This window comes from Rhea pennata, chromosome 1, assembly GCF_028389875.1.
Source record: "Rhea pennata isolate bPtePen1 chromosome 1, bPtePen1.pri, whole genome shotgun sequence".
Taxonomy (NCBI): Eukaryota; Metazoa; Chordata; class Aves; order Rheiformes; family Rheidae; genus Rhea; species Rhea pennata.
In genome coordinates, this window is record NC_084663.1 from 48,849,504 (window position 1) to 48,862,590 (window position 13,087).

A 13,087-nucleotide genomic window follows, 5' to 3' on the forward strand; every position below is an offset into this window, starting at 1 on the left:
TTGAGTAGAATTTGTACTTTTGAGGTTGAGCTTGATTTGTGCTATATTGCCCATGTAGAACCCCCTCCCTTTTACCCTCTTTTCATGCATAGAAGCATACCATTACCATGAACACTACAGGCTTAGACACAAACACACATTGTTGATAGATGGATTTTTATTCTAAATAAGCCCTGACCTTAGCTTTCCTTTTGCTGTTGCTACGTGTTTGACCTCAGGCCTGCAGACCCTCCAATATTCATTTCCAAAAGTAGTCATAGGCTTGAGCTCTTAGATACTATGTTCATATACCAAAACTCCCTGCAAGAGTGGCACAAAAGCTAATCTAAATAAATTCAGGATACTTTGGGATTTTTATTGAATGGCTAGAATTTGCTCTTAAACAAGGATTCTTGTTTTGGCACCTGGTTAAAACACTCTCAGATGAATACCTTCAAAAATCCCATAACTTATACTTGATAAGATGTAATTATATTACAATTTATCTCTCTCACATTCGTGTTCCTCCTGCATTTACCATGTCCAAAGGAGCAATCCAAATACTGAGTTATGAAAAATAATTCCAGTGTAGGAATATGGGTAATATGCACAAGGTCAAACAGCACGCAAGACTAATTTGCAACAAGTAAATTGCTTGATGTAATACTTTAGCTTGATAGTCTTTGAGAGGAGGCTTTACATAAGTCAAAGGTCTTTGGAGTAATATGCAAATCAAAATCCTACCACTCTTCCAAATCCTTTTAATCCAGCCATTAATCTGAATAATGACCTAGTTTTTGGAACCTTTACTGTGTTCAGCCACTTAATCACATTACCCAGTTTGCCCTTTGCAAACTTTTAGAAGCAAAATATGTGCAAGTAAATGACACCCTGATAAAATGCAACAGAAGCCTCATTGAACAAATACATTTTTATAGAAGAAAACCTTCTAGCATCTCGTGAAGTGTCATATAGTCTCCCTCTTTACCATAACGCTGTGAGTTTTAGCAGGCAGTAGAACTTTGTCTAATACAAAGGAAAAAGAGCTGGATATCAAATTCTTACACTTAGCTGAGGAAATGATAGGAAACATCAAAGAGAGGAATTCAGAAAAGAAACAAAATGTTCACCAGTGAAGAACCATCTGGACTTTTTCTGAATAACATACACTGTATATTTTATGATTAGTGACATACCTGTTTTTCTGTAAAAATAAACCGTGAATAAAATCACTGGATTCGTGTGAGTTTCAAAATTGTTGAGAAAAAAAAATTATCAACCATAAAAACACACGTTACCTTTTTTTCACTGTTTCTCTTACAGAAAATCTTATGTCGTGCCTATGGAGGGGAAGAACTATTCTACCTTTACTAGAAGACACACTTCATTAATATGAGAACTCTTCAACAAAGAAAGCACAGACAAGCTCAACCACAGCACGTACAACAGCACTAAAATGCTCTCCCCTACCAAGCACAGGTGCATACTGAAGAACTGAAGCTCCCTTAAAATGATTTGCTTGACTAGCACATAGGAATTCTGCACTCTGTGTCAGAAGAAGTGTGTCAGAAGAAGCTTGTCAGAAGAATTTTACACAACAGGTGGTATTTCAGGAATATAAGGCCCTTTTCTGAGCAATTTTGTTCTAATGCAGGATAGTTAGGATTAAAAAAAAAAGACATGAAGAAAATGTGGCACTGCTGTTTTGGTCATGATGGGTTAGGTTTCAAAATGGGAATATTTTTCACTAACCACGTGTGCACAAAGGACAGAGAGACAATTACAGTGAGTGATGTTCATCTGACTACATACTGATGTCTACAAGAAAGACTTCTACGTCTAAGTTAAGCCTACGCTCCTTGTATAGCCAGACATTTTAGGGAATGATTCATCTCATTTTAATATAGACATAAAAAATACGTCAGGTAGGCCTGAGATACAATCGTTTTCACTTCCTGGTTGATGTAAAACATGCAGAAATGAGACTGACTATCATACACTTTCCATATAATTCCACTGATGAGATAATTAGATCTCTGTCTTATTGTCAAATATCTGATTGTCAAAAGTGTTTAGGACTCTTTCAGAAAAACTGGTAGAGCAATGTTTTTGTTTATTTAATTTTATTTTATTTTACTTGTGAAAGAAATTTAAGCCAAACACACATTAAAAAAAATAAATAAACTTTTCTATCTTGTATTTTTCATAGCCACCTTGTGTTAGAAGGTTAAACTATTCTAGAATTTAAATAGTGTTTTTAGCTGTTATGGCTCAGAGATAATATTGGAAGGTAAGAAAAAAGGAAAGAGCTGCAGCTGCATGTAGTGGGTATAAAAAACACAGACAGTAATGTATGCATTTTATCTTTATCACAAAAGCTGAAAGCATTTGTTTATTCTGTGAGGTCTAAAAGACTATGGCAAGTACAATGCATGCTCTAATAACTAGGCACAACAACCCTGAATTGAGTGTATCATTACTGGGAAATTTGTATTTTTACGAAAGCAGAAAATAGTAACAGTAAAATAAATGAATGTTCAGAATAGTTTGGATCAGAACAATAGATTTCAGAAGGGAGGAAATTGAGCCTTTTATAGAAAAGTAATGCAGGTCTATGAAAATTAGGCTAAAAGGCTTTCAAATATAATAGAGTGATAACCTTAGTCTCAGTCTTTTAAAGCACCCCACAGAAATCTATAGAAGTGATATAATTCCCCATTAAATTGCATAGGCTGGTGCAAAAACTTTTGAAAGGTGAACATTTTCTATATTCCCTCAGACTTTCCTCTAAAGAATGGTTGCTTCAGCTCATAAATTTCCTTCTTATTTTTATATATTCTTAGCCTCTATTATTTCAAAATAGATGTCAGTATGTAATACAATTGCAGTTAAATAAGTTTCTGCATTTAATCCCTTGATTGACTTGTTATCAAGTTTTTTTATCTGCTTGCATTACCTTTCATTTTAGGGCTTACACTGTTTTTAAGAACTGTTAGTCTGTTGCACAAGTCTGTTGTGAAATTCAGGTGGATAAAAATATTTAATGAGTATACAGAACTCACTGAAATTACTTAAACAATGATCTTCCTAATTATTCAGAGTAGCTACTTTACATGAGATTTATAATTTCTTTACCATAGTACTTGAGTTACAATTAAGGCAACCACTATTCTTGAATATTTGTGAAATAGCACAGAATCACAGAGAGGTAAGGAAAGGTTGGAAAGGACATTTGGAGATCAGCTGTCCAACCGTTCTGACCAGAGCAGAGTCAACTACAGCAGATTGCTCAGGACTATGTCTAGTCAGGGATAGACAGGGGATATGTCTAGTCCAACGATAGATAGTCGATAACTTATCAGGGCAGCCTGTTCTGGTGTTTGACGACTCTCACAGTGAAAAAGCTCTCTTCTTGCATTTAAGTTGAATTTTCTGTATTTCAGTTTGGGCTCACTGCCTTTTGTCCTCTCACTGGGCACCCCTGAGAAAGACTGTATTCACCTTCTTTATATCCTCCCATCAGATACTTATACACGTTGATAAGATCCCGCTGAACTTTGTCTTCTCCAGGCTGATCAGTCTCAGCTCTCTCAGCCTCTCGCTGTTTGTCAGATACTGCAATTCCTTGGTTATCTTTGTGGCACTGTACTGGACTCGCTCCATTATATCTATATCTCTGATGTACGGGGAAGCTGAGAACTGGACACAGCAGTCCAGCTATGGCCTCACGCATCAGTGCTGAGCTGAGGTGAAGGATCACCTCCCTCAGCTTGCTGGCAATGCTCTTCCTGATGCAGCCCAGGATGCTGTTGGCCCTCTTTGCCTATGGTAGGGGGTGCATTGCTGGCTCATGGTCAGCTTGTCCATCTGGATCCCCAAGGCCTTCTAGGCAGAGCTGCTTCTCAGTTGACCCACACACATCTCTACTGGTGCATGGGTTTTTTCCTCCCCAGGTGCAGGACTTTGCATTTCCCTTTGTTGAACTTCAAGAGATTTCTGTTTACTCATTTCTTTAGCTTGTCAAGGTCTCTCTGAATGCCAGCACAACCATCTGGTACGTCAACCACTCCCATCAGTTTTGCATTTGCAAGCTTACTGAGGGTGTACTCAGTCCCATTGCCTATGTCATTAATGAGGATACTGGCACGAATATTGACCCTTGAGGTACATCACTAATGACTGACCTCCAGCTGAACTTAGTGCTGCTGATCACAACACTTTGAGCCTGGGAATTCAGCCAGTCCAACTCATCATTTACTTATCTAGCCTAACTTCAGCAGTTTGTCAGTGGTGATAAACCCCCTGCTAATTCAAGCTACACCATATCAACTGCCCTCCCCTCTCATGAAGAGAAGATGCATATGTGCTCACATATATGGACATATTTTTATGAGCAGAGCATATGCAGTATCTATAATTAGCATGAAAATATCCTTTCTACTGAATTTATATAGCTAGGTTAATCTAACTTGGTCTTGAAAGGGTCTGTGTATTTTATCAGAGGTCATGTGGATTTTACCACCACTGGTACAAATTTTCCAAATATTTTAATATAAATCGTATGCCTTTAACCATTTGAAGTAAGGTAGTAAATAGAATTTTCTTGGAGAGTAATGTAGGACAACACAATGCTAACATATGAAAATTACATCACGGTAACATTTCAGTCAGTGTAGTAACAAAAGAAAAGGGAAAACAGCTTACTAGTGTGTTCAAGAATGCATTTACCAGTTCTCGTGACTCATCTTTGAGGAAGTCTGTAAGAATTCACCAGTGTTGTTCAGTTCAGAGTCAATACTAAAGAGGAAAAAATGGGATGAGAAATGAAGTCAAGGGAAATGAACAGCTCAATTTTTATCTAGATTATGTTGGTCCCCACACCTGGATGGACATCCCAGTTGGGGGCCTTTATCTGCCTTTATAGTGTCTCTGACTCCCCGCTGATATGAGAGCCGGGTATGCAGTAGCTACCCATTTGGTTCCCACCCCAAACCAGCCCTGGAGTGTCTTCAGATGGGGATTGTAATATGCTCCAGAAGATGTCAAGCAAAAACACGCAACAAAAAGTTTGTCTTTTAACTTTTTGTCATGTCATTTCAAGAGTTTTGACTTGAATCCATGGCAGAAATGCATCTACACTACTCAGTATGATTCTCAGGATGCAAACAGGCAACTGACAGTGCAATTATTTTAATATGCTGATCTTGTGATGGTAATTTTTAATTCTAAAAGAACAAAAATCCCGTACTATTCCTGGAGATTTTAAAAATAGGAGCTCTATCTTCTTAACTGGGAAAAAATAATTTCTGTTAGTATTTTATTTACATTTCCAGACCTCTGTATAGGAATGTTTTTTTTTGTTGTTTGTTTGTTTGTTTTTTGTATGAAATTTTAACATTTTTTCCCTCTGTAGATCAGTTTTCCTGCTTCTGATCCTTCATAAATGGTTCTTCCAGAAGACTCTTGGCCCCATTGTTTCTCTGCATCAGCACCAAGTTCCATCCTTCTCTTGGCTTTGAGTGTAGGTGTGGATGTTGATGAGCCTCTTTTGATAATTTCTTTTTCTTGTTCTAGATACGTATAACTCTCATGTTTTCTTTCAGTATGGTCTGGATTCAGGTCTCCAATGTTCAAACAACCAAAGTACCCAACTAAGAGCATATATTGTCATAGAAAGATTAAGGTTGGATTTAAATTGGAGATCATCTAGTCCAACCTCTAGTCCAGTCATATGCTCAAAGTAGTGTCAGCTTCAAAGATATAGGTTAAGTTGCCTATGGCCTCATCCATAGTCTCTCTCTGAGCAACTGTTCAAGTGCTTAATCACTCTTATTGTGAAGAGGGTTTTTTTCCTTGATTCCACTGGAACTTCCTTTCTTGTGACTGATGACTGTTGCCTCTTGTGTGTTCCCTAAATTAACAGTGGAGGAATATAGGCAATTCTGGAAGGTCATTTAGCATGTGTGAGTTTGCATTCACTTCTTTTACATACGATCTTTCTCCATTGACAAATAAGGAGAATCAGGTGACTGGCATTTAAAGGCTGGCGTTTCACTTCACTGCATGAATCTGGACCTTTGACTTCACTGCTGATTTTTTCTCAGAAAGAGAAATAAATGAGCTATGTATAGGAATTCGGTCACTCGTTAAAATACTATATTACTGACTCTCTGATGCACCTTTTTTTCAGGCTTTATGAAATTAGAGTTCTGTATTCATTCGTTTCTGTCTTTAAATGTTTGCACTCTGTGGATGGCCCCTTTAAAATAACTCTGTAATACAAAAATTTGCTCTAGTAAATAACAAAATATGCTACTGTGAATTTATACAGCACACTGCAGTGTGCATTCCTACCATGAGAATTCTTGGACAGTTGCCTTCCCATGCATCATTAGTGAAATCTAGACTGACAACAAGGCACCTTAAAGTGAAATTGAATGTTGACATGAGTAAGTCTTTTTCTGGATCAGGCCCCAAGTTGTATCCAGTTTCCCCCAGTGTGGCATTTTTAAAATCAACACAGCTACATTTTTATCAGTAATCATGGAGCTCTTGGTTTTCCTTTCTAATCTATCACAGGAGCAAAGGCCTGAAGGAGACTTTAGGGTCACTCAGCCTTTCCCAACCCACACATGCCTCCTCTCAAAAGAGGCTCAGTTATGTTTATATCAACTTTGTTGGGCAGCAGACAAAAACAGAAGTTTCAATCTCCTTACTAACATGCATTCAGACAATAGCAGCAAAATTTCTCCTACAGTGCAGGAGTTTCTGTGTCTCCACATCAGTATTTGTGAATGGAAGTGTCTCTGGCATAAAAAAAAAAAGGTCTGGTTAACAGAGCAGGAGTCAGTCTGCTGCTAATGGATAACAGGAATCCTAGTGCTGTGTGATTCTAATAAAATCCACAGGAACAAGAAATGTGTGCTGGCTCATAATTCAGACAGATATGATTCAGACATAGAAAGAAAAGAAATGGAGAGAGAGGGAATCAATATTGGGAAATCTCATCTATAGCTGCCATCTGCAAGCTCTGAATACTGAGCTTTCTGTAACCTGAAACATTAATCTTGACACTGTGCAGAGGTTGGGGAGGATGAAAAAGGAGCACTAGATAACAGAATGAAACCTTTTAACAATTCTATCAAGCATTGCTTTCACTGTCGCTCACATAGAAGTTGAAAGGACAAGCATAAAGGTGTACAGCCTTTCAATATATACAGCCTTTAAAGTATACTTGTATTGTTCAGGAAAGTTATTTTCTTTGGTCAGCAAAATAAAAACTGAGGGAAATCAAAAGGAAAAAGCAATTATCAGGAACACCCTTTTGAAAATCTAGTATGAAGACATTGGCTATTCCACCAGTGCCAGGAAGATGCACACAGCTGTTTCGTTATAAAGCTTTTTTCTCCGAATGCATACTTTGTGCATACCAACAAAGTAGTATGTGCTTGTGCTTATTCAGCATAGAATGAGCCTTAATAAACCAACTATCTATACAAAGAGTGGGGACAGCCACTGAGGTTTAATATAGAGACAAGATCAAGATATTAAAAATATCCAACTATAAAGTGTGAAGGGGCAACAGAACAAAGTTTATTATCATCTAAAACTCTTTCTATGGTGAATGTCATTCACTCACTGGAAGAAAAAGAGAAAAATAGGTGTTGGCTAATTTGAATTGCCATGTGTTTGATTCAGTTTTGATTTAATCAAGACTGTCTGTTTTTTATATGCACATGCTTCAAATTTTGATAAATGTTCCTCTGGCTATCAGCTATGAATGGTAGAATAGTTACGACAAACTTTGATTTTGTTTGAATGCTTATTATAATTCCTATTTATACCCTGATCAAATAAATCCCACTGGAAGTTAGCCAAGGGGCAGAGCTTAAGCAAATGAAAGTAAATCAATAGATGGTTTTCATGACATTCAAAGGTTGAACATTTGTGGAGCAAAGTATTTAGCCTATAATGAAGGAGAAAGGAGCAAAAGAGAAGACCAAACTATTTGAACAGTTCTGAGGCTGCAAACCTGTCCTCTGCTGTCTTCAAGTCAGTCATTAGCACTGGACATTAGCTCACACAATGTAAACAAGCAAGGGCATGATTAATTAGGAGTTCTTGGTTAAATATTTTCTTGGGAATGAGATAAATATTTGAGCATTGTTATCCATAGCTGAAGGAGCTGTTCCATTACTCAGTTCCATCAAATGTTCTGCAGAAGTTACAAAATCATTGCAAAAATTGAGTATAGATCATAATGTTCTGACTGGAATATAAATTAGTCCTCTAGTTTGTGCAGGCAGCATAAACTATAAACTAGTCCTCTAGTTTGTGCAGGCAGCATAAACCTGTAGCATTAACCCTGTAGGGGTCTGTGGGTTCATTTTCTATTTATAAGTGTCCATAAGCTAATAAGCAAGCAATAGTAATACGTGCTCCCCAGAGGAAAGCTTAAAGTACTTCCTCAGCTAAAATTTTTACTATCATAAATTAAAGTCTACACTGGTAAGAGCTCTAGGGTTGTTTGGCCCCCAAATTCATGTTAATCACAGAAATCCCTGTAGAAATGTCAACATTTTGATATTTCTACTTTGGACCTGATACTTTAGAGCTGGATAACAAACATCTGTTCTGTCACTGGAAAATACCCATATTCTTGAGGAGTTAGAGGTTGCACCATATGAAGAGAGCCTTTTTCAAAGGTAACTTAAAGTGGTCTCTGTTGTGACAGGCACCATACAAGTCCACACAAAGCTATGTAGGCTTAGTACTCGAAAGAACTTTGTGTGCGAGAAGCTGGGTTGACTTCTTGTACCAGACGGGATAGAGATACAAAAGGAGATAAAGGGTGAGATTCATTTCAGCTGATTTCAGACATCTACATTGTAGATGTCATTCAACATGAGAGAAGTAGACCTTTTATGGCATTATTCATCAGATGTGGTTTTGGACGTATGTTTTAAGATGAGAAAAATTTCCCTCTAATACCTATTTCTTGCTGGGAATCTTGGTGAATAGCTCATATGGCAACAGCACGGTAGGTGTCTACACTTGGTCCGATGAATCTTCAGCCTTGTTGCAATCTCTTCCCCTTGCATAGACAAGAGGACCCTGTGCCCCTGCCACAGGCTACCTGTCTTTGGCAGACCTGCAGAAGGAGGCTTTGCCTGCATAGCGAATCTGAAAGCTTCATGCACCTTTCCTGACTTCCCTGAGCTATCAAGTCACTGGTGTCTTTGAGCATCCAGCCAATCGGGGACAAGTTGTTCACCAGAACACAAAATTCTTTCTGTTCTTGCAGTGACTTAATTCACACAGACCAGGGAATAAAACACAAATTAACTAAGACAGTAAAGTCCAATAGTGATAGCAAAGCAATCCCTCATGTCCTCATTTCCCAAGCACCTAAGACTCTGTCATTGTTTGTCCTGTAGTAGTACTATGGGGGCCTTATTGAGACTGAAAAAGTGGATTGATAGGGATATGGTTAATCTTTAAAGGAAAGGCTATATCTATGTGAATTTGTGAACTATGGTAGAATTCTTCTAACAGTATCTTTTCCTACACTCAAAGAGAAATACCTTCATATGGTAACATAAAATGCTTTTGTTAATTTTTTGATTACATGCGGCATACAAGAAAAACAAAATCAATTAAAAAATGAGCATTAACAAGTATGTAAAAGAAGAGATAAAATTATTATTATACTGAGTCAATCATATTTACAGTCTAAAATCTTTTTATGAATAGATATTGCCCTGTTTCATTCAGTATATATCCACAAATATAAGGAGGCATGAAATTTAAAATAAAGATGGATTAAAAATGCCTGCTTTGTGTAGAATGTATTATAAATTTGGTCATATGTCTCACTTTATGCGTATCAATAGAAGAGGCTATCCACATGAACATACTTAAACACCTGGTTAAACTATAAATCCCTCAAGGACAGAACAGAACAGCAATGGTGCATGAGTGCCATTCTAGGCCTGACAATAATACAGTGAGAGATGGAGAAATGTTTCTAATCCTAAATTTATTTGATAGAAAAAAAATACAGTTTCATGTCATCTAAAATAATATATGATTTTGGTTTTGATCTGATTGAAGAAAAAAATAAAGTTAACTTTTTAAAGAAATCAGTAGCTTTATTCGGATATGGTATATATAAAATATTTTAATTGTTTGGTTTAAAACAAAATCTCCAAATGAAACTTCAGCAAAATATGACTTTTCACTTTCTAATAAACCTTTTCTTGATTTTTTTTTCTGTTTTCCAGTTTCATCATCAAAATGTCGAGCAGCTCTCCCAGCTAGATTTCTGTGCTGCCGCGTGCTGTCACAAACATGTTTCTTTGAAAGTTTTAAAACAACACTTCAGGCTTGCTTATCCACTGTCAGGCTGAAGTCCACTATGTAGGGGAAGAAAGGTATTAAATACAGAACAAAATTACCAGTGCTGTAAAATAGTATTTCTCGCTGTGCCAATGTTTTCTCTGACCTTTGGGACAGTGCTGTGATGTCAGTGCTCTGCAGCTTTGCCCTATTTTCTGCAGTGCTTACACTGGGCTAGATCTGATGGAAATAAACATCTTACATAACAGTCCGGCTGTGCACTCAGCTTTTTACTTGTCTATTTTTATTTTATTTTTGGCTTTTCTTTTCTGAAGGAGATTTTCCCAGCATGAATTCCGCACATACAATTAATGTTTGCCAAATTTCATCTTTAAAATCTGTTAGGGTTTATAAGAAGATTAAGAGACAGAGCCGATGTGCTTCATCACCCTTCCCCTGTAATCACACAGCTTTGTACTAGCAGAGAGAGCAAGAAGCAGGTTAAAATTGCAATAATTCCCTTGAAAGGAGAACTAAAATAGAAAATGGGGAATGTGAGACTTTGTACTAGTGGGATTATTTAAACCAAACCCTTTCAGGAAAGAACAAAGATCAGATACAGACTATACTCACAGATAAAAGAAATGTTCTGATTTGATAGCTTTTGCTGTTATGTTAGTAGCAAAGGCAAGGATGAGCAGTTTTACTCAGTAGAGTCTTGGATACTTTATTTTCTTGTTTCATGTATTTGTTTTGACTGAATATGTACCATGTATGTATACAGACAAGGACTGGATAGGCAAGCTTCCTAAAGAGCAAAGGAGAAAATAGGAATAGAGAAATATTTTTAACAAAAACGAACACATTAATATGTGCGTATATACCAAGAAAAAATGCCAAAATATCTACAGTAAATTGACATTATCTAAATTAAATACATGAAAGGTTTTAAAACTGGTAAAGTTTGAAGAGAAAATTTTCCAAAGCTGTCAGAATTACTTGGTTTTCCAGCTAAAATCACAGGTTATACTGTCAGCCTTTGCTTTTCAAAATCACTGAATTGTTTAAAAATAAAGACATTCAAAAAACAATACACTTTGTCTTCTGTTTTTCCAGCCCTGTGATTTTAAGTAGCCACATTTACTCCAAAACACAGAGGCAGTTGAAAAGCTTATTTAGAAGAAAATGAGAAAGGAAACTGAAATTTATCACAGTCATCCAGCACTCAAGCCAAGTTTTTCAGAAAAATACTATATTTCATGTGACTTGCAATGAAAAAAGATTAGAGGTTGTTCACACTGTCCTAATCTCTACTTGAGGCTCATTAGTGCAGTCACTCTTCTCCCTGTAAACCTCGTATTACTACTGAAGGAAGCTTCTCTAAGAGGTCTCTCACGTATCCTTGCTAATACACATTCCACTAGTGTATCTTCCACTTTCTGTCTTGTAGTTATCTACTAGAGCCCTATACGGTGCATTAAATAGAAAATCTCTATTCTGGACCATCAATTATAATCACAAAAGAGATGAAGAATCATGTGGTGATAACTTTAAAACTTAAGTAGTCAAACAGGCTTTTTTCACTGTAAGTGCTGTTTAAAAGAATGAGTAAGTAGTGGCAAAACAAAAGTAGACATTTGTACACCAGATTTCCTGATTTCCTAAATTCCTAAACCTAGCTAAACTGCACAGGAGAAGAGAGCATATGATACATTTTAAAGATCAAGCTTCGTCTCTTATTTCTCTTGCTCTGTTTAAAGTTCCCGTCGCTTGTTGCAGCTGCGTGTTCAGGCATTTGTCAGGCTTCGTTCTCTTATCAGGGGAGTTTTATCAGGAATAATTTCTGGAGGAACTGGCCCAGTCTTTGTCCCCAAAAAAGAATGATCGTATGATCATAGACTCATTGCTTCAGTATTCACTCCCCTGCCATTCTGTCTCCCTAACAGGACTTCTCATGTCATTTCAAGTTACAGCACCTGAGGTACTGTGGCTCTCCCCAGCCACTGGGCTGGCTCTTAACATTGTTCAGCCTGTCTTAGACTCAAGAATTTTGTCTCTTGTCCTGCCTTTCCTCATTCCCTGTTTCCTTTTTAGGAATTTTCATTGCCACTGCTGACAGATGCTGCTTCACACATCCCTTAGACCTGTCCAGTTTGGTTCTTTCCATAGGGTAATTTATGGTACCAGCTCCTCTCTCTCTTGTATCAGTTTCACCCACAGTATCTGCACTGGCGTTAATGGGAGCATCTGATCAGATAAGCAACATGGTAGAGTGAAAGATCAAGCCTACCATTTCCAACTCAAAAGTTGTAAACTCTCCATATTAGAAAAGAAATAACTGACATGCCACAGTGGTAATGAAATAGCCACTTTTCTTATTTTAATAATTAAATACCATCTAAACTTACAAGCAAAACTAGCTTCGTGCTACATAACTATCTGAGCATAAGCCTAACAACAGAATTCACCCACCCTCTTTGGGTTTGGAAAGATCCTGTTTCTGACTATCTGCCATGCAGTAAACTTCAGACTACAGGATGAAGCAAGTTCATCTCCTCCATTGGCCAATCTACTGCATAAACAAACGTATAATCAATTTACAGCATGCAAGACAGGTTTTTTCAAGCACTGTAGAGCTAACCAGCTTTAGCAGGAGGACATGCTGTTATGTTTAATGGACCTCTTAAATATTTACTTCTCTCTGGAAATAGCACCTCTTCAACTCAACATTTTGTTTAAAGATATAAGCTTTTCAATAATCATTGTTTTA

General features: G+C 37.2%; 1 long non-coding RNA gene across 2 annotated transcripts in view; it reads left to right on the plus strand.

Annotated features, from left to right (window-relative positions):
- The window catches only part of LOC134136409 (uncharacterized), a 58,804-nt gene extending 47,481 nt beyond the window's left edge, over nucleotides 1-11,323 (plus strand). Inside the window, exons 3-4 of one of the 2 annotated variants that reach the window (XR_009957502.1) lie at nucleotides 1,303-1,580; nucleotides 10,263-11,323. This is a non-coding gene — a long non-coding RNA (uncharacterized LOC134136409). Of the gene's footprint in view, nucleotides 1-1,302; nucleotides 2,164-10,262 lie in introns of those variants that run through there. The other variant, XR_009957501.1, reaches the window with a different exon arrangement.
- The last annotated feature ends 1,764 nt before the right edge of the window (nucleotides 11,324-13,087 follow it).